Source organism: Podarcis raffonei, chromosome 4 (genome assembly GCF_027172205.1).
Source record: "Podarcis raffonei isolate rPodRaf1 chromosome 4, rPodRaf1.pri, whole genome shotgun sequence".
NCBI lineage: Eukaryota > Metazoa > Chordata > Lepidosauria > Squamata > Lacertidae > Podarcis > Podarcis raffonei.
In genome coordinates, this window is record NC_070605.1 from 27420974 (window position 1) to 27444699 (window position 23726).

Genomic DNA, 23726 nt, shown 5'->3' on the forward strand with positions numbered 1-23726 from the left:
TAAATTTTGCACAACGTGCTCCCGATCACGATGCCGCTTGTAACTGCGATTTGTCAGTGAGCATCACTGTGCAGCCTTAAGAAGGTGGCTTCTAACAAATTACATCTTGTAGTTTATCCTTTTAAGAAATAGTATGACAAGGAACATCTCTCCCGGAGGGCACAATTGACGATGCGGCTTCTGTTGTGTTAAGATTTGCTAATTGGGCGCAGAGCTTGGTGCGGCTGCACCAACAGAACAATCCCGTGATGAAAACCAATGCATGATTCACACCAGCCTACGCCTGGTTCTCACATGCATTTACTCCGGACTTGATTTCTTCTCTGCACTCCATGTCTCCTTGGATCACCTCACAGGCAGTCACAGCTGTTTTTGGACTACAATTCCCATCATCTCTGACCTGGTCTTGCTAGATAGGGATGATGGGACTTGTAGTCCAAAAACAGCCGGAGACCCGAGTTTGAGAAACTCTGCTCTAACCCACGGATTGCTGAACTGGCCCCCAAAAGTGCTTATGTGCCCCCACTTCTATTGCAGCCCATTGTGTTGGGGAGTCATAGCTGAGGAGGTAAGGACTCCCTGGGAAGAGGGACTGAGGAGACATGAACCACTCTGCGGATTGTACCTCTGTGGTGGGAATAGGGGTTCCTGAACCAACTACAGTTCCCAGGATGCTTTGGGGGAAGCCGTGGCTGCTGGAAGTGGCATGATACAACTTTAAATGTATACGGTCTGACAGTTTCATGCCAGTAAAGTGGCTTTGTCTGCCACCGAAGGCACAAAAACAGGTTAAAAGGACGGAAATGAATGACTAGTTCCAAATCAGTTATGAAAGGAATTTAAAATAATTGAAACAAATGGAGTAATTAAACAGGATAGGGAATCATTTCCGCTTTAGAGCAACTGACTGCGCTGGCTTCAGACTTCCTTTGCCTTGCTTTCCATTTGCCTTAGCGTCCACTCCACAGGAACCTGTTCTGACAGTGATCTATACGTCACCTGACTAACATCAAACAAACAAAAAAAGCACAAAAACCCTATAAGCAGAGTTCGGATTTAAGCCTAATTACGCCGCAGCTCCGAAGCAGATGCTCGGCCCATCTCAGCGCTCAGCAGAATTACAGCATCTTATATGGGGGCTTAGCCAGCTGCCTTAACTAGGCACTGATATAGCAGGATAATTAGAGACAACATAAACGGCTCCATATCTGATCTTGTCATATTTTTCACGACAAGCATCTGGCGCTGTAAAGCAAAAACAAAGCTCCGCGTCAATTTCTGATGACTTCACCCTCCATCAAACATGGCTTGCCTCAACGGGGATCTGTTCCATGATTGAAGATGCACTGATGGCGGGGGGGGGGCAGGAATGACAAACGATGCAAAACTGTAAGGAATATTCTTTTGATTCCACCCCACCCACCATTTTTATTTAAGTGTGCTAATTATATGACAGTAATAATCAGGGCCCACTTTTATCCAGCCACTATTTTCCATTGACATTGGGGTGTAAGGGGTGTTAGGGTAAGGGCAGTACCTGTGGTGGGGGACACGTCGAGCTCCTTCTGGGGTAGTCTGTCCTCCTTTGATCCCCACCCTGCACTTAGCTCTCACACGTGGCTCCTAGAAGCGGTCAGCATGTGACAGCAGCCACACCCTGGGAAATGGCTTCAACTGGCCAGCTAAGCCAGGTGAGGGTAGGCAATGGGTCTCAAACCCTCAGTGAGTTAGGAACTTCCCTGCATGTGAGACTCTGGCAGATTGAGACCAATAGTGGGTCCAGCAGTCAAGAAGGTGGTTTCTTCACGTGCTGCAGAAGGAAGTGAGGGGCAAATGCAGCTTGTCAGTCTCGGAAGGTAGCCCATCTAGAAGAAGGAAAACTCTGATCCTTAATCTTCACTGCCTTGTGGGATATCTTTGGGAGAAGAAAAGGCTAAGGAGTAAATCCTACACAAATCCAGAATGGAGTCCCTAAGAAGGTGCCTTGTACACCTCCATCCGGCAGAGGGAGCCAACTTGAATAAAATACAGTGGTACCTCGGGTTACATACGCTTCAGGTTACAGACTTCGCTAACCCAGAAATAATACCTTGGGTTAAGAACTTTGCTTCAGGATGAGAACAGAAATCGTGCTCCGGTGGCGCGGCAGCAGCAGGAGGCCCCATTAGCTAAAGTGGTGCTTCAGGTTAAGAACAGTTTCAGGTTAAGAACGGACACCTGGAACGAATTAAGTACTTAACCCGAGGTACCACTGTATGGGGGGGCAGGGAAGCCCCACCCTGCATAATGGATCACAAGACACAGAACACACACACACCAATTGAATGGCAATGCCCATCAACTTGGGGGGCCAGCAGCCTCTATTGTGGGGGTGAAGGGACTTCAGGCCCTTAGGAGTTGGCTCCTATAGCTTCTGGAAACTCCTGCAGCCAAGCTGGTGCCAAACGTATAGCTTTGCTTTGCTTTAGACCATGTCAGTGAGGCCGAGGGGGAGCAGGTCTTGTCATCTGGGCATCCCAGGACTTCCCTACACTCTGCCCAGGCTTGCACCCCAGGGGGGTCACTTTGGTGTTGGAGTTGGAGTCCAACAACATCTGGAGGGGCTTGCCCCCAATGTCCACAAAAACACTTGAAAACATCCGCCCACAGCCATCCCCATGTTGCTCGGTATTGTTACACAAAGCATTTGGAGGCCGGCTCAGCATTATGCTAAGCTTTCCTAGTTCTAACTGGGTATAAATGACTAATATATTACATTGCCACAAGAAAGATGCTGACAGCAGGAAGCTGAAAATGCTGCTAGACGGGCAGAAGCAAAGGCTAAGATTAGAGGTGCCAAGTTTACGAAAGACAGAAGGGAAGTTGGGATAATTTGTGGCAGACCTTTTCCCCTTGCCTCCAGATGAATCACATCTCCTCACCTTATGGAATATTGCAGTCTGAACGCTGAGCAAAAGTGTGGTGCCCTCACAGGAAGAGGTCTAGTTTGATTGAAAAGTTTCGGGTGCAAAGACATCACATTTGCCCAGCACTGAAATGGCAATATTTGGTACCTTGGGAAAGGGATCCCATTTCCCCCCCCCCCTCAGCTTCTGCATACATAGCACTCAAGACACCACCCAGCAGCCATTAGACCTCTGGTTGATGGACAAGGCTGGCATCATTGAGCATCTGTTGAGGCCTAGACCCCAATAGGGGTCCCATGTGATGCTACTCATCCTTCCTACTGTTGTTGCCTGTTCACCTGCCCTCTCAAGGCTGCATTGGCGAGAAAGGAGAGGAGCGATAACTTCTATACATCTCATCTTCCTCCTCTCAGAGAGGCACAGATTGGGCCCAGGGGGAAGAAGTGAACATATCAGCAGTGGCAAAAGTGGAATAGGAACTGGTGGCCCATCTGGTCCAGCTTCCTGTTCTCACAGTGCAGGACCTGAGGGCAACAATACAGTGGTACCTCAGGTTACATACGCTTCAGGTTACATATGCTTCAGGTTACAGACTCCGCTAACTCAGAAATAGTGCTTCAGGTTAAGAACTTTGCTTCAGGATGAGAACAGAAATTGGGCTCCGGCGGCGCGGCAGCAGCAGGAGGCCCCATAGCTAAAGTGGTGCTTCAGGTTAAGAACAGTTTCAAGTTAAGTACGGACCTCCGGAACGAATTAAGTACTTAACCCGAGGTACCACTGTACTCTGCGGTTTCTAGCAACTGGTATTCAGAAGCAATACTGCCTCCTATTCCCCCGTGAATTTGTCTAATCCTCTTTCAAAGCCATCTAGGCCGGCGGCGACCACTGCCTCCTGAGGGAGTGAGTTCCATAGTTTCTTGTTCTACTTGTGAGCTTCCCACAGGCATCTGGTTGGGCACTGAGAGAACAGGACGCTGGCCTGATCCAGCAGAGCTCTTTTTATGTTCTTCACCTCAGCCTCAGTCTCCCTGCCACCCATCCCTTCTCCCCCCAACAGCTCCGCTTCAGCATGCACTTGTGAATGCCCCTCCCCCCCAAGATTTATGTGCGCTTGCGAATGCAAAAAGGGCTCTTGCCTGTTGGTGGCAGAGAGGGAGGGGGAAGCACATTCAGAAAGCACAACTTCAACCTTACGAACGCAGAATATTAGGGCACATTTAACAGAGGCCTTGGAACCTGCATTTCATATTTGTGGCGCTTGGCGTTTCCATAGTAACAAGAAGCTTCAGGCTTTAATTACAGCAGCGACTTTAAAAAGAGTGCTAACTCCTTTCTCTCTCCCTCTCTCTTTCTGTTTCTCTCAAGGACACCTCTTGTATGTTGTCTTACGAAAAGCTAATATTAGGTTCTAGAATAAATTATACAGAGAGCTCTGCGTACTCTGCAGAGAAGGACGGGAATCAAAACTGCCCCCACCTCTTCCGCCCCAGTAAGCTAAATTCTGCAAGCTACGTAAGTCGCCGAGTTCCAAGAAATGTGCATTTAATACTTAATTTTGTTTGTGGCCATTGTGAGGTAGGGCAAGGATATTTGTGGGACAATGAAGCCCTGCCCCCACCCCCACCTTCACCACTGGCAATCCTACCCAGCCTCCTTGATGTCTTTGCGATATCACAGAAAGCATCAGCCCCATGTCCTTTCAAGCATATACAGCAGCAAATAAGGATTTAAAGCCGTTTGGGTAAAATAAAATAAAACTAAGCTGCTCAGGCTGCTGAGTGCTGATAAGGAAATGCCCCTTAACTTCCCTTGTTTTAGACTTGCAAGCACTAAAAACAAAACACGACTGAGCCTTCAAGAACTTGCAAAAGGAAAAGCTGCAAAAGCAAGGATCAGGTCATCCTCCCCCATTCCCATCAACTCCTGTGCCCAATGCCATCCCTTCCCTGGCAGCGCGGCAGGGATAGCAAGGTCTCCCCTCTCGGACTCCCCTCTGGTGCCTGGATCCCTACAGCAGCAGCATTCCAGTCTCAAGGAGCCATGGGAAATGCTGTTTCCCAGGGCTCCCGAGGCCCCAATATGTAACTGCCCCACCATTAAGTAAGCTTGGGAGGAAGAAAAGAGGACAGCGATATCAGGAGGCAGATTTTGTTGGCATCAGTAGAAGCGATGGTCAAACTTTGGTACACAGCAAACCAAGCCCTGTTCCAAATTTGGAAGGGTCTGGGATTGCCTTGTATTGGGGGTGAAGCATCTCAAACTGCAGGAGTTTGCATTTTGAATACCCCAAAATTCACCCTCATCACCAGTGCTGAGTTCTGTGCCTGATGCTAAATCTGGTCTCTTGGGAACATCTCAGGATCATCTTCTAATAACTAATGTACTAAAAATTCTGGCAGTTTTTACAATCTGCAAAACCAGAGACTACGCTTGTGCATGCACTGTATAGACATTATTATAAGGAAGGGGAGGAAGGAGGGAGGAAGCTGCAATCCTATAGCCACTTACCTGGGACCGAGTCCCACTGAATTAGATGTCTACTTGTGGGTAGACATGCATAGGATTGCATTGAAAGTTACTGAAACATAGATGTAAAGGAAATATGCATGTTAATGCACCATAATCCACCGAAAAATATGTAACAGTGAACCGGGGGCGGGGATGAGGCTTTGTATCATTAACATAAAGACACCAAAAGAAATTCAGTAATCACAGTTCATTAATCACAACTGCATATTGATCAATCAAATTATAACAAAAAGGAAAAGTACATACCCTATTTCACACACGCTCACCAATTCCATCTAAGAAATTCTTGTACGACTTAGTTATGAAGTAATTTATACCATACAATCAAGTAACTCAAACAAGCTAGACAAGATCTCTTGACAAGAAAAGACCAAAACCTTTTTTTAGCCAGAATATATAGAAGGGTAGAGTTTTATGCTTGCAGCCATGCAATTAAGAAAGGGAATAATTAACCAGACCTCCCCCCCCCCCCACTGGTCAAGTGAGTTTGGGGAGGGAGGAGGGTGAAAAATCTGTTTGCACAGGAATTTCAATGTGGCCAACAACTCTTAATACTGTATATGGGATGCTCTTTCAGATTAGAAAGTCTAATGCATTCCGTCAAACCCTTTCCTTTTTGACAAGTGTGTGTGCTTCCAAAGATCAGAACAGAGAAAGCTGCAAGATTTTTAAAATGATTATTGAAATGACAATAGTCCTTTTGTACTGTTAACGCTGAACCTTTTAAAGCAGAAAAAAGTATTTTACCAAAGGTTGCAGTTCCATTTACTCGTACATTTACACAACTGCATCTTTTATTTAAGACATTTTTCTTTTTACATTGCCTTTCCAAAAGCTCAAGCTGGTTTACAATTCAAGCTTTTGCTTTGCAGCTAATCTGAAAAAAACGAGGAAGCAGAGAGTGTAATGAATGCCCTTTGATCTTGTGCATCATCAGAAAAGCACTTGTCTCTCAAAGGAGACTGGAAAATTTCTCAATCCAAAGTTCCATGTCCCTTTAAAAAAAAATGAATTAGTCACAGTAATCCAAATGAGAGCATTCCACTAGCAAAGCACATTAGGTACCAAGTTATTCCACGGCATATATAACTTGTTGGCAGGGTCACAGCAATGGGTGATAGTTCCAACTCCACCCACCCGCCCCAAGAGATCTTTCAGGACTCTCTGTCTCTTTGGTCCAGATGGAGCAAGACAGGACAGCTCCATTTCTAAAATCACCTATTCCCAGGATCCCCATGTCTGTACATTAATATGTTTCAAGGATAACAAACATGAAACTGGAGTCTCTTGCTGTAAGTCTTGATCCTGCCAACATTCTCAACCGATGCAACATCCTTATTCTCCAATTCAAGCACAGCAAAATGGCTGTAACAATAGATCACTGGAATGCTTTTGTAATTGGTTCTACAGATACAATTCATGTGAAAACTTTGCATCTGAAGTGGTCACCTATTTGCCAAGGAGGACCTGAACTTAAGGTGCTGGTATTCTAGCCAGGCTGGGACTGATGGGAATTATAGTCCAACACATCTGGAGAGCACCAGGCTGGGGAAGGGCTGCTCTAGAACGTTTACACTGGAAGACCCCAAATTCTGTATGAGAAGTATGAAAAGCAGCCCCAGAGGCACAGTTAGTTCACAAGCTCCTTTCTGGTAAGGTGAAAATGGAATAAGATTAAGGGTGGGTGGGTAGAATTGTCCGTGTGATCTAAAAGAAGCAGGTGTAATTTGTTTTGCATGCTTTTTTTCAGCAAAAAGCAAAGATCAGCCAGCATAGAAAGAACAGACAGTAAACTCTGCAAACAGCTCAAGCTCCTGACTGATGGCTGTGTACTGTTAAGCTACTCAGAATCTGGAGAACCCTCTCCACTAAGGATTGCCAGGAGTGAAATGTGCAACCTAAAGATCATGTAACTTGCAGCCCAAGTCAGCATGGTCCAATGGGCAGCTAATGAGCTAGATCCACCCCGTAGAACATTTTGATCTGGCCCCACTAAGGTACAAGTGATGGAGGCAGAGAAAGCAGACCTCTCCCAGTTCAAGTGCCACATTCTCACATACAAAGGAGGTGCTCTACCACTGAACTACAACCCTTTCCATCTGAGATAAGGGCTCCTCCAGCCATTTACTCCTTCAGATACATGCTTAAGACTTTATTTACCTGCTGAAAATTTCAATATATGCTTATCTGTGGGCTTGGGGGTCATCTGCACATCATCTTCTGGTATTGAACTGTTACTTTAACTGTGCTATTTCTGGTATCTCTTTAATACTTATTTATTTTGTCTTATGTGCACCAGTCTGATAATTTATCAGTCTTAGTGGTTTATAAATATTTGAAAAATACAAAATAAAACTCAGCTGTGCTTACTTATGAGTAGACATGTGCAGGCTTGCACTGTTAATCGTTACAAAACAGAACAGGAAATGGGGTAGGGACACAGAAAGTTAACAGTGAATTCTGGCACCCTGAAAAAATTAATTAAGACGTCTTACTGGAATAAAGATAATCTTAGGCCAAAAAAAAAGCCCCAAGCAATAGCAAACTGAGCAATACATTTATGCTAAGGAAAAAGGAATGGAGTGCAAAAGGAATACGCGAACGACGTCCACGTGACACTTCTGGGGAAGTGTTCTTTTAAATAGAAGCCACGTTTGGAAAGATTAACAACTCTTTATGCAGCTTGCTACACTATCAATATTAGAGAAAGGATTTTAAACACAGCCTGCAGACAGGCGTCTCAAAGGCAAATGGCCCTTAGATGATTATGTAAACTCTTGTCTATATCCAAGGGAGAAAAAGAACATACAAATTACGATAATGCTGTATTTGTTCAAGTCAATAGCCGGGCATAATACACCCCTCTATTTTAATCTTCATAATTCTATAGCCATGAAAAGCATTAGAGCCTTCTAAGAAAGCATTTGTCAGATCAAACCGGGGTGCCCCTCCATTTCCAAACCTATTTTCAAATGTATGTTATGCTTGTCTACTCTTAATAAACCATTCACAATTTCAGATCATTTCCCTTTTATGGACCTCCTCCGTGCAATCATAACTTTTTAATATCAGGAGCGTTGGAGAAAAGCATGGTAATCTGCAGTAATCATGTTTTTCATGAGACGCTTGCCCCCCATGTTGCAAACAAGTGACCCATTGCAGAGAAGGAGGAAAGGCTCTCGTTTCAGTGGCTATTGCTTGTAGAGATACACCTGTATTGTAGCTCAGCACATGCCCTGTATGCGGAAGGTCCTCTGTTCCCTCCAGGTAAGGCTGAGAAAGTGTCCTTTTGGAAACCCTACATAGCCGGTGCCAAGTCACTGTAGACCAGCCTTCTTCATTTGGCCAGTGCAGTGCAGAAACACTCACTGAAGAGGTTCCTGGTGAGACCAGAGGGACATCACTATGCCTGACAACAACCCCTAACTATAGGATTATTTTGCCCCATCTTTTTGTGCCTGCCAAACTGCCGTGCCATGCTTATGCCAATATTTTATTCTTTTGTGAATTGTGCTGTTTTAAATGTGCATTTTATATTTGACTTTTTTTAAAATGTTTTTTTAAAAACTGTTAACTTTGCTTGTGCTAAATATGTATTCTGTAGTTGACCTCCTTAGTAATGTTTTATTTTGAAATCTCTAAGATAATATTTTAGTTTCTGTTAATGATGTTGCTTTGTCTGTATACTCTACATTTGACTTTCTTCAGATTGTTTTATTGATGTTTTATTGACATTTTAATATACTGTAAACTGCTTTAAGATTTTTCTTAAAAATATAAAGCGGAATAAAAATGAAATAAATAATAATAATAATATAAGCTAGGCACCAAATGGCACCGAAAGCCTGGGTTGCAGTTGCCACAACAGAATGTCTATTTGCCAGGGGACTAGATGAACCTCGAGGTCCCTTCCAATGCTACAATTCTGTGATTATATGATCTCAACTACATTGCTTGACTGTAAGCTTGTCCTTACAACAATTTGCTTGTTCCAGTATGCAAGAAAGAGAAACACACATAGTGGAAACAGAAATGGTACTGTTGTACCTTGGTTGTCGAATGGAATCCGTTCTGGAAGCCCATTCGACTTCAGAAAACGTTTGACAACCAAGGCATGGCTTCCAATTGGCTGCAGGAGTTGCCTGCACGCAATCGGAAGCCGCAGAAGCCACGTCGGACGTTCGGGTTCCAAAGAACGTTCACAAACCAGAACAGTCACTTCTGGGTTTGCAGCGTTCAGGAGCCAAAACATTCTAGTCGCAAGGCATTCAGGATCCAAGGTACGTCTGTATTAACTATGGGCTAAGGCAGAGGTTTTTAAACTATGGGCTGTGAGTTCCATTTGGGTGGCCTGCAAGACAGTCAAATACATCTGTACTCAGCCCTATGCTTACTCTCCTTGATGTGATGATGGAGGACTAAGATGCTCAGCAAGGGATCTATGATTCGCGTAGCAGTGCAGAAGCACAAGACACACATCTTTTGCTGCGCATAAGTCAGCTGCTCATTGGAGATGTCAGTCACCAACCCAGTGCCCAAAAATCTCCACACACTTGTAACTGGAGCCAAGGCAATAGCAAAAGATGCCTGGCAGCCAGGGAATTTCAAACACTGCTCCAGAGGTTGTTGGACTAAAGCTCCCATCATCCTTGTCCACCAACCATGCTGCCTGAGGCTGATGGGAGTTGTAGTCCAACACATCTAGAAGGCAGCAGGTTGGAGACCATTAATCTCACCTGGTATAAGACACATTCATATACTCTTCAGCATAGCTGTTAAAATGTACAGGAGTCCTAGTTTCCTTTGCATGTGGCCCCCCCAATCAGCAAATATCACTTGCAGCTCACAGAAGCGCTCTTGGAAACAAAGTACTTCCATGCTTCAGTACACAGATTGCCAAAGTCTAGGAAAGGGTGAGTCAAGCAAGGAAAATGCCATAGTACACAGTTTACCAGAATAGATGGCCAACTCACATTCTTGGTTTAATTTTTAATCTTGCATGACATCATGATACCAGATGCTGACACAATTTGCTTTCTGTTGATTACTTGGAACGAAAGTTGTGTTCCCCTGAAACCTGTTCCAAGACCAAATGGGAGTTCTGAACACCACTTATATAACATAAAAAGAGCTTGCTGCATCATGCTGTCGGGCTATCCAAGTCTAGCACCCTGATTTCGTTGGCAATGTATCTCATTTCTTAAAAACATGAGAATCACCACAAAACAATCATAATCAGAAGTCAATCTGAAATTCATAATCTGGGGGGGGGACACCACTTTTGTCTACATTTGCAATAGAATAAGTTGGGGATGAGACAGGAGGACGGTTCCTATCAATTCAGACTTCAAAAGCAGAATGCCTTTTTGAATGCCTCCTAGATTTAATTCATACACACACCTCCCTAAAAGTGTAAAAGTAAAACAAAGGAAACAGAATGAGTGCTGGATATCTAGGGTGCTAGATATTTACTCACATGGTACAGCATTCAAAATGGGCACCATCTTACCTGCAAATACCTGGTATTTGATTCATTCATTCATTTATGCATATATCCCCCAACCCCTTCTTCCATCACAGAACCCAAGGCAGAGTACATGTGGTTCCCAGGGAGTTTGCCATCCCAGATCTAGCCAAGTGGTGGCCTCATATGCTCTCAGACCATCCCCTGAGACCATAGCTCATTCCACCTCCCCATTTTCTGCCAGGTATAGTCTGGCAGTGGCTGTGGCTGCAACCAAAGGTGGGTGGAGCCAGAATCACTGGTGGGTGAGACCACCCCTTTGTCTCTGTCTCTCTCTGGCACCTCTTCCTCTTTTATACTCTCTCAATTTTTCTTCTTCTCCAGTAGGCTGCTACAGCAGGGATAGATCACTCTTGCCTAGGGATGGGTAAATCTGTTAATTTTCCAGTCTTAAATGCAGTTCTCCACATTTCCACATCAGTTTGTATTTTTTATAAACAAAATCCTCATGAGAATCCATCAGTGTTTTAATGTGAATTTATCCTAATATATACGTTTTTTTTCTATGCAATTTTGCCTAATAGGAAAACTGCTTGGCAAAAATGTGTTGAATATAATGCATTTTTCTAGCTTGTTTTCACTAAAACATAAAAGCATATAGAGCACACTTTACCATAGGATATGCATTTTTCTATGCATCATTTAGCTTTATTATTCTTAAATTTTAGAACTGCATTGCAAAATTTGGAGAAGCGCGAATTTCAAAAGATGGCTGGGTTTCGCTTTGCATTTTGTTGCAGAAAGTGAGAATTCAGCAAGTCCAACTTTAAATGCAAACTGAATAGATTTCCTCCCCGATCCCTACTCTGGTCAGTGATCTGCCCTGATTGTTACATAGGACTCCCCATTTCCTTTCATATTATCATCTCCCCAACACACCCCTCCTTTATTTCTCTCTGTCTCACGTTCCCCCACCCATATGAAACTGCGCTAAGGGCCACATGAAACGAGGTTTAGGGCCGTAGAATGTCCACCCCGCTTTTAAAACATTTTCTCTTTTAAAATCTGACAGTGTGTTATTTTAAGTAAAAACTTTCCAAACGGAGCAGACACTAACATCACACACATATGCAAACGAAAAGCTTTCTGCAGGGGGTGATTTAACAATAAGACTATTTAGAGAGATGTCTGCATTCATTACAGTCAAGAACTTTAATAGGTAACTGTAGAATGATTACCGAGTATGTATCCTAGGAGACTAGATGGAGCTCTCATACCTAAAAGGCACAACACTTTCCCCTGTTTCCAATACAAAAAGTACAGGCTCTATAAATAATAGAGTAAGCTTGACAAATAAAGTTAATCTCTTACTTTGGGACCCATTAAATATGTATTTCTGCTTGTCTGGCATTGCAAATTATACACATTCTGATCCCTGCTACAGCTCTCTCATTTCCCCATCCTCCTTCCAAGCTAACTACAGAGAAGTTAGGACCCTCTGTTAGGGTTGAATTTAAAAGCAAAAGAGTAGAGGGTCAGTCTTAACAGCAGCATCGTGATGGCTGGGATTCTGGACTATTTAAAGTATAAGCCATGGGTAAGGAATCTCTAGCCCACAGGCCAAATTAGGGCCAGCACAGGTCTCAACGTTGCCTGCAAGGCCATTTCCACCAAGCCATGCCCCACCTGCCCCACACCTGAGTCACTGGGGAAGCTGGGAGAGAGGGAGCTTGCTGTTAGCAATCAGTGCTGACAGTGAGCCCTGCTGGTATCGGCTACACTAAGGTGTTCCCCAAGGGGGCTCACCATCAGCAAGTCCTGCTTCGTATGTTTGCAGAAATATTTTATTTGCAGAAATATTTGCAGAAAGGCCTTCAAAGGGCCTTTGCCATAACCACTGATCATCACAGGCAGGGCCATTCGCCTGTCAAAGAGCAAAGTTGGCTCACAGGAGGTGGGGGAATTAAGGCTCCAGCACACTGGTTAGGTCCAGTTCTGCACCCCTAAAAGAAGCCTTAACATTCAACAAAGATGTTCTGTGTTGAAACAGCAATTCTCTTAGGGCAAGGGTAGCCAATATGGGGTCTTCCATCTTGTTCTGAATCACAGAATCATAGCGCTGGAACAGACCCCAAGGGTCCTCTAGCCCAACTCCCTGCAGTGCAGGAATCTCAGCTAAAGCATCCATGACAAATGGCTATCCAACCTCTATTTAAAAACCTCCAAGGAAGGAGACTCCACCACCTCTTGAGGGAGAGCGTTCCATTGTAAAACACAGGGGTCAGCAAACTTTTTCAGCAGGGGGCCGGTCCACTGTCCCTCAGACCTTGTCGGGGGCCAGACTATATTTTTTGGGGGGGGGAATGAATGAATTCCTATGCCCCACAAATAACCCAGAGATGCATTCTAAATAAAAGCACACATTCTACTCATGTAAAAACACCAGGCAGGCCCCACAAATAACCCAGAGATGCATTTTAAATAAAGGCACACATTCTACTCATGTAAATACTTGCTGATTCCCGGACCATCCGTGGGCCGGATTGAGAAGGCGATTGGGCCGGATCCGGCCCCTGGGCCTTAGTTTGCCTACCCATGGTCAAACAGCTCTTACCGTCAGAAAGTTTCCCCTGATATTTAGCTGGAATCTCCTTTCTTGTAACTTGAAGCCATTGGTCCAACTACAAAACACCCCTGTATGCTTGCTATGGCTGAAGGCAGTTGCAGTATACAACAACTGGAGGGCTGTTATCCCTTTCTTAAGGTAATGGCTAGAATGGACTGCCAAACATAAAATGCAAAAGCCATATGAATACAAGCTACCTTTCAAACACAGTGCATTTTAACATAAAAGTGAACCTCATTTCAGGCTACCAGGTCTACCCTCTTCAGTTCCAAAGGCAGTTTGGAGGGGAGTGATCCCATGCATTCTTGCTTCTGGGGAGATTTCTCTAAAACAATTCCCCCCCCCAACGTGAATGCAGTCTCTAAAACACCATTCCCACTTCCGAGATCATGAGGAGGAACGCCTGAGTAGGATTCCTTGCAAATCCTCCACAGGAAGGTAGGCTGATAGCTCAGAACAGCTGCCACAGAAGCTGCTAATGTCAAAGCAACCTTAATATCGATTCCCCTTTCTCTCCTGTGCTCTCGCACTTTTGTATTGCAATTTAAGCAGGAGCAAGACATACCTGAGCAACGTGTAAAGCCATAGGGCGAGAGGCATTGTTCTTCCCAGTGGAGGAGGAGATCACATGATAACACAGAAGTTCGAGAGAGGAAAAGCTGCCAGCGTGCTAGTATAAGCAAAATACACCAGTGGAATAATTAAAAGAGCGCCAGCCACAGCAACCTATTGCAGGCTCTAAGCACAACGACCTATTGCAGGCTCTGCTTTAAACACTGCAAATTGGTTCTCGCACATAATGGCACATAAATGCAAGCTCAGCCTTGACAACCACGGCTCGGTACGTGCTGTAGTGGCACCTGTCATAGTTAAAAGGATCCACAGGGCGTTAGTATCCAAACTGCTTTCCCTGGAGGGCATATTAAATAAATCAAGACTTGAAAAACATGCTCCAGGCTAGGATTAGGCATACAAATGCTTCTCCAGGTGTAGCAAGGCAATGCCATCCTGCAATTCCAAATTTTAAGTACTTGTTGAGAGCATGTGCTTGCTGCATATAGTAGGGGGTGATTCCAAAACCACTATATGCACCAGTGGTTTTGAAACAAACATAGACCACTAAGCCAAAATAACCTGGTTGTCTAAAATGCAAGGATGTGCATAGAGTGGAAATAAATGGCACAATGCAATCAAGAGAACATGGACGGGATTCAAATTTCCCTTCCATGAGCATCTCCTGGCATGTGCTGTTAGAGCAGTCTTACAAACAAGTCCAGAAAAGTTAGTAGCCTGCAGGATTTATTTATTTTTTCCTTATTCTGTGCGCCTGACATTTATGTCATACATAAATCCTGAAGAGCTGGAGAGAGAGAAAGCAGTCAAATATTTTCCAACAGACAAAATCTTCATTGCATAATTGTCTGCTGGAAATTTTTATTCAATGTGGGGACCAGGTGAGCAGCTATTCATCAGCTTGGCTCCATCCACACTAATCATTCGTATTGATTTTATACTGCTTTGGTTTTTGCCAAAGCATCCTGGGTACTGCAGTTTGCTAAAGGTGTTGGGAATTATTAGGAGACTCCTGTCCCCCTCACAGAACTATAATTCCCACAGCTCCCCTAGTAGAGAGATTATTAAACCAGTTTAAGTTTGTGGCCTGGCTGTGCCCCCTCCCTGCCCCCCCCAAAAGACTGGAGAGATGTGCCACAAGTTGGAACAAACACACACTTCTCTGTAATCACCAACAATCAGCTGATCAATTGCCCCAAATCCAACATAACATATGGCCTGGAACAGTGATGGGGAACCTGCAGGCCTCCAAATGTGGTTGGACTCCAAATCCCACCAGCCCCAGTCAGTGTGCTCAGTGGTGAGGGATTATGGGAGCTGTAGTTCAACAACATCTGGTGGGCCACAAGGTCCCTTTCCTAGCCAAGGGGGGGGGTGTTTTAGGAGAGTACTGAGGGCAGGATAAAGAGGCCTGGCAAACCAAATTCTTCTTGAGGACTGTAGGCACACCAACTCAGCACATTCTGCTGTCTTTATTGTAGCAGAGAAGCAAAATTCTGAACACAAAAAACCCATATAAAATTCCTTTTTTCATCCTTCATCTTCAAACTTCTCTCAGATAAACAAGAAAGGGGCTGTCAATTGATATTCCTTCCAGCCCACACCAAGCTCTCAAAGTCAATTTGGCTGAATGTAAAACAGAACAACAGCTCTATTTATAAGCTGTCCACCTCCTGCAGTAACTTCAGGATGTAAAACATTCCCCATTATACCTGGTCCAGGGGCACACATCCAATTTGAATGGGAGGCAGCATCAGGGTTTTGCAATTTTCGCTGAAAATTGGCAACAAGACTGAAAGTGTTTCATACAGGCCTTCAGGACACAGATACCAACTGGGCCCCCAAGACTTGTCACTGTAATAATATTCTAAGCAAGGGCATCTGCTGCCGCCATGTAAATTGGAGTCTACAGCTCTCTGACCCCCACCTGTCCTCCTCTATCAGAAATCCTGCCTGATATAAACCACTTCAGATATGACAAGCTCTGAGCTGTAGTGCCATAGGAAAGGCTTTTTCTTAGAACAAAAGACTGCATTGATGGCAATTTCCAGACACAGGAGTGCATTCATTTATTTCTGTCACCACGTTTGTGCCCTGCCCCACCTCAGAGATGCTCATGGCGGCATACAACTGGGTTAACCTCCCTGTCCTCTGACAACAACCCTATAGAGTAGGTTGGTCTGATAGCATGACTGTCATAAAATGAGGTCTAGTTTACCCATGAAGCAGAATGAGGCCATAAAGTGGATTTAATTTGTTCAGCTGCAGGCAGGGGGTGCCGTTTTTTCAACGCACCCACATCTGAAAAAAGCAACAAACCTGCAAGCGAAAATGAAACAAAACCTAATGCATTAGGCAGACTGATTCTAGCCCAAATTACTCCCCAATGCACTCATATATTTTTTACTGTAGGAACAATTTTTAAAAGCACATGCACACACCATAGAAGAGCTGTCCAAAATGGCATTCTCAACTGGGACAGTCCATTCTACCTCTTCAGGACTAAGGATATAACTTACACACAACCTATGGAAGACTTCAATATCATGTCCATTGGTAGAGGGGAATCTGACTATTTAAAAAACCAATTCACTGGATCCAGATTAAGTCAACTGAAATGGAACTTAAGGTCAAAGGGTTATGTGGGGTGTTAGGGAAGGTGTAGTACCTCTGGTGGGGAACACGTCGTGCTCCCTCTGGGGTACTTTGTCCACCTTTGGTCCCCACTCTGCACTCAGCTCTCACCTATGGCTCCTAGAAGCTGTCAGCACGTGACAGCGGCCACACTCTGGGAAATGGCTTCAACTGGCGGGCTAAACCAGGTGAGGGTAACCAATGGGTCTCAAACCCTCAGTGAGTTAGGAACCTCTTCCGCCTGTGAAGACAGGCACCGGAAGATTGAGCAGGCAAGGCAAATAGTAGGTCCAATGGTCAAGGAGGTCATTTCTGCACATGTTGTAGAGGGAAATGAGGGGCAGATGGGACTCATCAACTTGGGGAGGTAGCCCATCTAAGAGAAGGAAAACCCTGATCATAAACCTCCACTGCCTTATGGGATATATTTGGGAGAAGAAAAGGCTAAGGAGTAAGCCCTACAAAAATCTGGAGTGGAAGCCTTAGATCGATGGCGTCTGGTACACCTTCTTCCAGCAACTTCTGCAGCCAAGCTGGTGCCAAATGTATATCTCTGCTTTCCTTTGGACCACATTAGCGAAGCCAACATAGGGGTCTAAGACCTCTGTACAACCTGCCCAGGCTTACTCCTGGAGGTCACTTCAGTGCTGCTAATGCAGAGGTTTGACTTCATCCCCCAAGGCGCACTCCATTGTCTCTCGAGACAGATAGATGGCAACAAAAAGCTCAATGGGACTTATGTCAGTCATGACTAGCCTGACCAATTGATTTTAATGGAAATTAAGTCCAAGCAGTTTAGGCTGCAGTCCTAACCGCTCTTACCTGGGAGAAAGTCCACTGAATTAATTAAGACTTACTTCTAAGTAGACATGGTTAGGATTGCGCTCTTAGTCTGGAGCCAACCCAATATAATGTTCCATAGTCACCTATAATAGTCACACAAATTTGAATGGAAATTAATGACAAATGCCAGTGTTTGTTGCAATTTCTGAATCAGTAGTCCACAACACCTGAGAGGTACCACATTGACTACCCTTGATGGAGTAGGCCATCAGACAGTGAGTGAACAACAAGAGAATTAGGAAAGGCAGATATGGATTATGTAGCCGAGTCTGATGCTGTGGAAATTTCTCCTTAAAATGGGTTTCCAAAGTCTTCAAAATGATTCAGGGCTTTCTCATTTTAGCAACCCAATGACTTGATTGCTCAAGATTTATTGACTGTACTTACTCTGTTTTATGGAGCACCGTTTTTTAATGCCATTTTAATGCTTCCCACCCTTCAAGTAAGCTTCAAAAGGAAATGGGATAAAAGGCATTTTAATCAATCAATCATAGTTTCACACATGAAACTGCTAAAGGTACATGAACATCACTACACACTGAAAAAGTGTATCAGTTTCATTTATTTATTTTTTATAAATGCAAAAGTGGCAAAAATTGTAACCTGCCCTAGGACAAGCTGGTGAAAGGTGGGTAAATAGTAATTATAATAATACCAGTAATAACAATAGCTTCTTTTACCAATGCTGTTCCAAAATTGCTTCAACCAAATTAACAATGAAATACTGTTTAGCGTTTCAATGTTTTCTGATTAGAAACCACCAAGGAACAATTGAAGCTCTCTCTTGTACTGTCAAGCAAGGTCCCTACAATTTCTAGTTGTGTAGAATTATTATAATGTCTCATCAAGAAGGAGCTTACCTAGCAACCTTAAGAAGAGCAAGAATGGCCCCTTTGTTTTAAAAATTGCACTGGATTTAATAAAACCTGGATGCATCATTAGGTTAATTTAAAACATTGCAAAATACATTGATGGATGCTACCTAAATCCAATGACTATGCTTAGCTCAGAGGAATGTAGCTATTAAGGCAGAGCTTAATAGGATTTTGCTATTTATTGGTCTCCAACTTGATTCCCCCCCCCCCCATCCAGAGAACTATAAAGTAGACTTAAGCATACAGAAGTACAGTGGCAAGTTGCATACTTAGATCTTTAAACCAAGGATTTTCAACATTTTTGTCAAAGAGTGAGAATTCCTAAAATCCCCAACGTAAAACACATTGGTGAGGGGGTGCATCTGTATCTGCTACATAATAATCACCTTAATAATAAGAGGCAATCTCAGAAGTATAAATGCCTGTGAGTAGGCCCACTCGTTTGATCTGTTTACCACAGTGCGTCACACAAGACAAGCTCCAAGTAACTACATACATTTTATTCTTAGTTCCTGTACAGTGGTACCTCCATTTACGAACTTAATCCATTTCGGTCCAGTATACCTGAAGGAGCGTCTCCACCCCCATCGTTCAACCCACACACTGAGGTCCAGCACCAAAGGCCTTCTGGCAGTTCCCTCACTGTGAGAAGTGAAGTTACAGGGAACCAGGGAGAGGGCCTTCGCGGTAGTGGCGCCCACCCTGTAGAACGCCATCAGATGTCAAGGAAATAAACAACTATATGACATTTAGAAGACATCTGAAGGCAGCCCTGTTTAGGGAAGTTTTTAATGACTGGTGCTTTAATGTATTTTTAACCTTCTGTTGGAAGCCGCCCAGAGTGACTGGGGAAACCCAGTCAGATGGGCAGGGTAGAAATATATTATTATTATTAGTAGTAGTATTAGTAGTAGTCCGTTCTTAAACTGAGGCGCGCTTTCCCTAATGAGGCCTCCCGCCGCTGGTGCCCTTCCACCGTTCGGATTCCATTCTTAGACCAAGGTAAAGTTTGCAAACCGGGACACGACTTCTGGTTTTGCAGAGTTCGTAAACCGAATTGTTCGTAAACAGGACTGTTCTTAAACCGAGGTACCACTGTATTATTTCAGCTACATCCCACCTTTCTTCCAAGAAGCTCAACTAGCAGACTCAGTTCTCCCTCTCCCCATTTTATCTTTACAACACCCTGTGAGATAGGTTAGGCTGAGAGGCAGGGACTGGCCCAAGGGCACCAGTGAACTTCATGGCTGAGTGGGGATTTGAACCCTGGCCTCCCAGGTTGTAGTCCAACACTCTAACCACCACACAACAGTTCATCTTAAATATTTTGTGCATTGTGGAAGAGAGCACACGAGCATAATGCTTGCCGCCAAGCACCACCACAACCTACACACTAGGTCCATGTCTGAACCAACCTATGATGTGTACAGTGGTACCTCGGGTTAAGTACTTAATTCGTTCCGGAGGTCCGTACTTAACCTGAAACTGTTCTTAACCTGAAGACCACTTTAGCCTATGGGGCCTCCTGCTGCTGCTGTGCCGCTGGAGCACGATTTCTGTTCTCATCCTGAAGCAAAGTTCTTAACCTGAAGCACTATTTCTGGGTTAGCGGAGTCTGTAACCTGAAGTGTATGTAACCTGAAGTGTATGTAACCTGAAGCGTATGTAACCCGAGGTACCACTGTACAAACATGCATCCAAAGTACAATTCTCCAGTAACTTCCCGTTATGCAGTATACATGTTACGCAGTATACATAACCGAACTTTGATTCGTTATCTGTATAACTAGGTTACTAGGAACAACCAATCAGAATTCCCTGGAAAGTGCATGTGTTATCAGCCACCGCTTTGTGGCACTCACAGACAACATCAACACTCAAGAAAGGAGATTCCGACCAAACATCAGAAAAAACTTTCTGACAACTCAACTTTCTAGAACTTCCTATGTGCGAAGCAGTCCTTAGAGGTTAAAAACACAACTGAAAACCAACTGCTTTTTAACTGTCTGCTAGTGGAAGAAATGCCAACCCAGTGTGCGGCAGCCGTGAAAAAGGCAAATTCCTTGCTAGGGATCATTAGGAAAGGAGTGGAAAGTAAAATCGCCAGCATCATAAAGCCACTATACAAATATATGGTACAACCATATTTGGACACGTCTGGTCACCTCACCTCAAAAAGGAGATTGTGGAGTTGGAAAAGATTCAGAAAAGATTTGCAGTAGGGAGTTTGTTACATGCACAAAGATGGAAAGACTTATCATTACCTACTGTGGAAGAACGGTTGTTGAAATTAATGGCTTTGGCTGAGCTGGCCAACTTGATGTGTCTAATTAGAGGAAAATCATTGTTGACGTTTATTAATGATTCAAAAGCCCTCATGGACTTTTTGCACAAAAGGGTAAATGAGCTTGTTTGGAGACTGAAAAAAGGTTGGTTGATAGAAAGTAGAAGAGTTGGATGTTATTATGGAGCAAGGCTTTTGCATAAGTCTATAAAGCTGAAAGAGAATCAATCAGAAGTCTTCCCTCTTTCCTTCCTTCCTTCCTTCCTTCCTTCCTTCCTTCCTTCCTTCCTTCCTTCCTTCGTTTTGTTTTGTTTCGTTTATGTGTAAAAATGTGCTTCTTTTTTATGTTAAATGTTGTACATGGCTTTTTTCAGCAAAGGTGTAATAATAAAAAAACTTTTTTTAAAAAAGTAAAAGATTCAGAAAAGGACAACCAAAATGATCAAGCGGATGGAGTGCCTCTCCTATGAAGAAAGGTTGCAAAATTGGGGAATTTTTAAGTTTAGACAAAAGGTGGGTAAAAGGTGACATGAAGTTCATAATATTATGCAAAGCATGGAAAAAGCGGATAAATAAGAGCTTTTCTCCCTCTCCCATAACTCTAGAACTCATGAACATCCAGTGAAGCTTAAACATTGGCAAATTCTGGACAGATTTTTAAAAAGTGGTTCTTCATGCAATACCTAGTTAAACTATGGAAGTCCCTCCCACTGGAGGCAGGGATGGCCTTAAAAGACGATTAAACAAATTCATGGAGGAGAGGGCTATTGATGGCTACAACCCAAGATGGCTCCGCTCTGGCCTCCACAGTTGGAGGCAGCAATGCTTCTGAGCAGCAGTTGCTGGAAACCACAGGAGGGAAGAAGATGCTCTTGGGCTCGAATTCTGCTTGCAGGTTTCCCTCAGCCACTGTGAGAACAGGATGCTCGACTAGATGGGCCACTGGCCGTATCCAGCAGGCTCTTCTTAGGTTCCAAAATAAGAAAGTGCTTGGTCGACATGGCTGTATGTGTTGCACTAATTCACTGACTGAAGTAAAGCATACGTCCAAAGTTGCCCTCTCTTGAAAGCGAGTCCCATTAGTTTTAATGAGACGGCCTTCCACAGAAGGGTTTTTATGTCAACATGCCAGGAACCCAGAGTTTGAGCTCCCTCAAATGCAATTAGACATGCAATCCTAAAAACGCCTACTTAGAAGTAATTTCTATTGAAAACGAACAGAACTTAATTCCAAGGAGATTTGCCCAGTATATGGCAATAAGACAAGGGCACAGATGGCCTGCCCAGCAAATATTTAGACTCCCCTTCAGCCCAATGGGAAAGGGAAGCACTGAAGGTCCCTAGGGAAGTAGGGAGCTTGCAAGAAAATGGGAATCTAACAGAAATATAATAAAAAATAGAAGAATGGAAAATTTGCCACTGGCTCTCAAACTGTACTGCTAGGGGGTAGATTCATCTTTTATTCAGTTAGTTTTTTATCTAGGTCCTAGGCAATCTTCCCGGGGCCACATGACGGGGTCAGAGGTAAAGATTGTGGGATATATCCAGCCTCATATAACCAACATGCTTAACTCTAATTAATGCATGAAGGGGTTAAGACCATAGAGTAAGCTGTCCTGCCAGGCTTAGCTACGTCACACTCCCTCACCTTGGGAGGAAGGGCTAACATACTCTTTTTTCTCCCACTTTCTACCATTATTCCACCATTTGAATCCTACCAGCTTGGCTCCAAGCTTAGACCATGTGGCTTTAGCCAGCCACCTTTGTGTTTCTATACAAACTATTTAGAAACACTTACCTTTCTGGAGCCAACCTAAGTTGTGCTACCTGTCTTTTCTTGCTGTTGTATGGTAAAGCACATGCATCTGTCCTTTGAAGAGTTTGTAAGTACAGTAAACTTACCAAACATGTGGTCTCTTTCTATGCTAAAGAAAGTAGAAAGTTTGGAAGCAACTTAGAAGGGGCTATTTTAAAGATCTAACAGCCTGTATTTTCATGTTTTACTTTGCTGCATGTTGTGTGATCTTAAATTTCTGCTGGGCACTCTCACCAAAGACTACTTGCCCCAAACCTGGATCTAGGTAGGCATCCAGGGAATTCTCCTTTTTATTTTTTACTCGTATTTTCCCCTTCTAACCATATTAAAAACCAAACGAAAGTAAGCAGAGCATTATATGTGAATTGTACCTTTGTACAGTAGGCTGGTTTCTTCACATTCACACATCCCTCTCTGTCCTCCATCCAGGCATGCAAGAAGCATTAAACTGTTGTAACACGCCCCCCCCCCCAAGGGCCTTATGGTGAAGGGTGGGTGGTAACAAGGGGGCAATATTGCTTGCCTTTTTACAGATCTGTTTTAAGGATTCCAGAGCCTGGAAACAGCTAGCAAGTTTGAAAGAGGGATTGCTGTTCATAATGTGTACATTCCTTCCACTTTTACCTCTGGTCAACAGAATATGCAGGGTTGTTTAATGGTTTAGGAAACCTGCAAAACTTGTTTGATCATGGGTAGCTGTGGGGGGGCAAACAAAGTGTGTGTACACAGCATGCGAAGCAACACATCTCTCTCAAAAGCTATTGCATGCCTGCAGTTGAGAGATCATGCAGGTGGAACCCTTGTGATGGGCTACATAAAAGGCTGTTACGAAATCCGAAACACAACAAATTTGGCATTGTAATCCTCCTGCGATACCATATTGCTGCTCTACTGGCTCCAGCTATTTCCCCCTCATTATTTCCTCACTTAAGCAAGCAGTCTGAGGAGTGTTGCCATCAACGGCAAAATCACACGGTCTCTCTCACCTCCAGCGTGTTTTGCTGCACAGCAGTCGATCCGTAACTACCCCATAACATGGTCTATTGTTGTTTAACATCCAGTTTTATTCTTCAATTACTCTGCTGGCTTGACTCTTAATTTATTACATTTTCTGGTACATTTGATTTTGGATATTATGACATCCTGGCTCATGCCATTAGAGAGGAAACATAAAGC

The 23726-nt window shown here is 43.9% G+C and overlaps 1 protein-coding gene across 3 annotated transcripts in view; it reads right to left on the bottom strand.

Moving 5' to 3' along the window:
• The window catches only part of LNX2 (ligand of numb-protein X 2), a 73809-nt gene that overhangs the window by 30654 nt on the left and 19429 nt on the right, over positions 1-23726 (bottom strand). The window contains exon 1 of one of the 3 annotated variants that reach the window (XM_053385944.1): positions 14091-14188. The exons of 1 other annotated variant lie outside the window; for it this stretch is intronic. The gene's annotated coding sequence lies outside the window, so the exon portion shown is untranslated. Of the gene's footprint in view, positions 1-5681; positions 5793-14090; positions 14189-23726 lie in introns of those variants that run through there. One more of the 3 variants, XM_053385942.1, reaches the window with a different exon arrangement.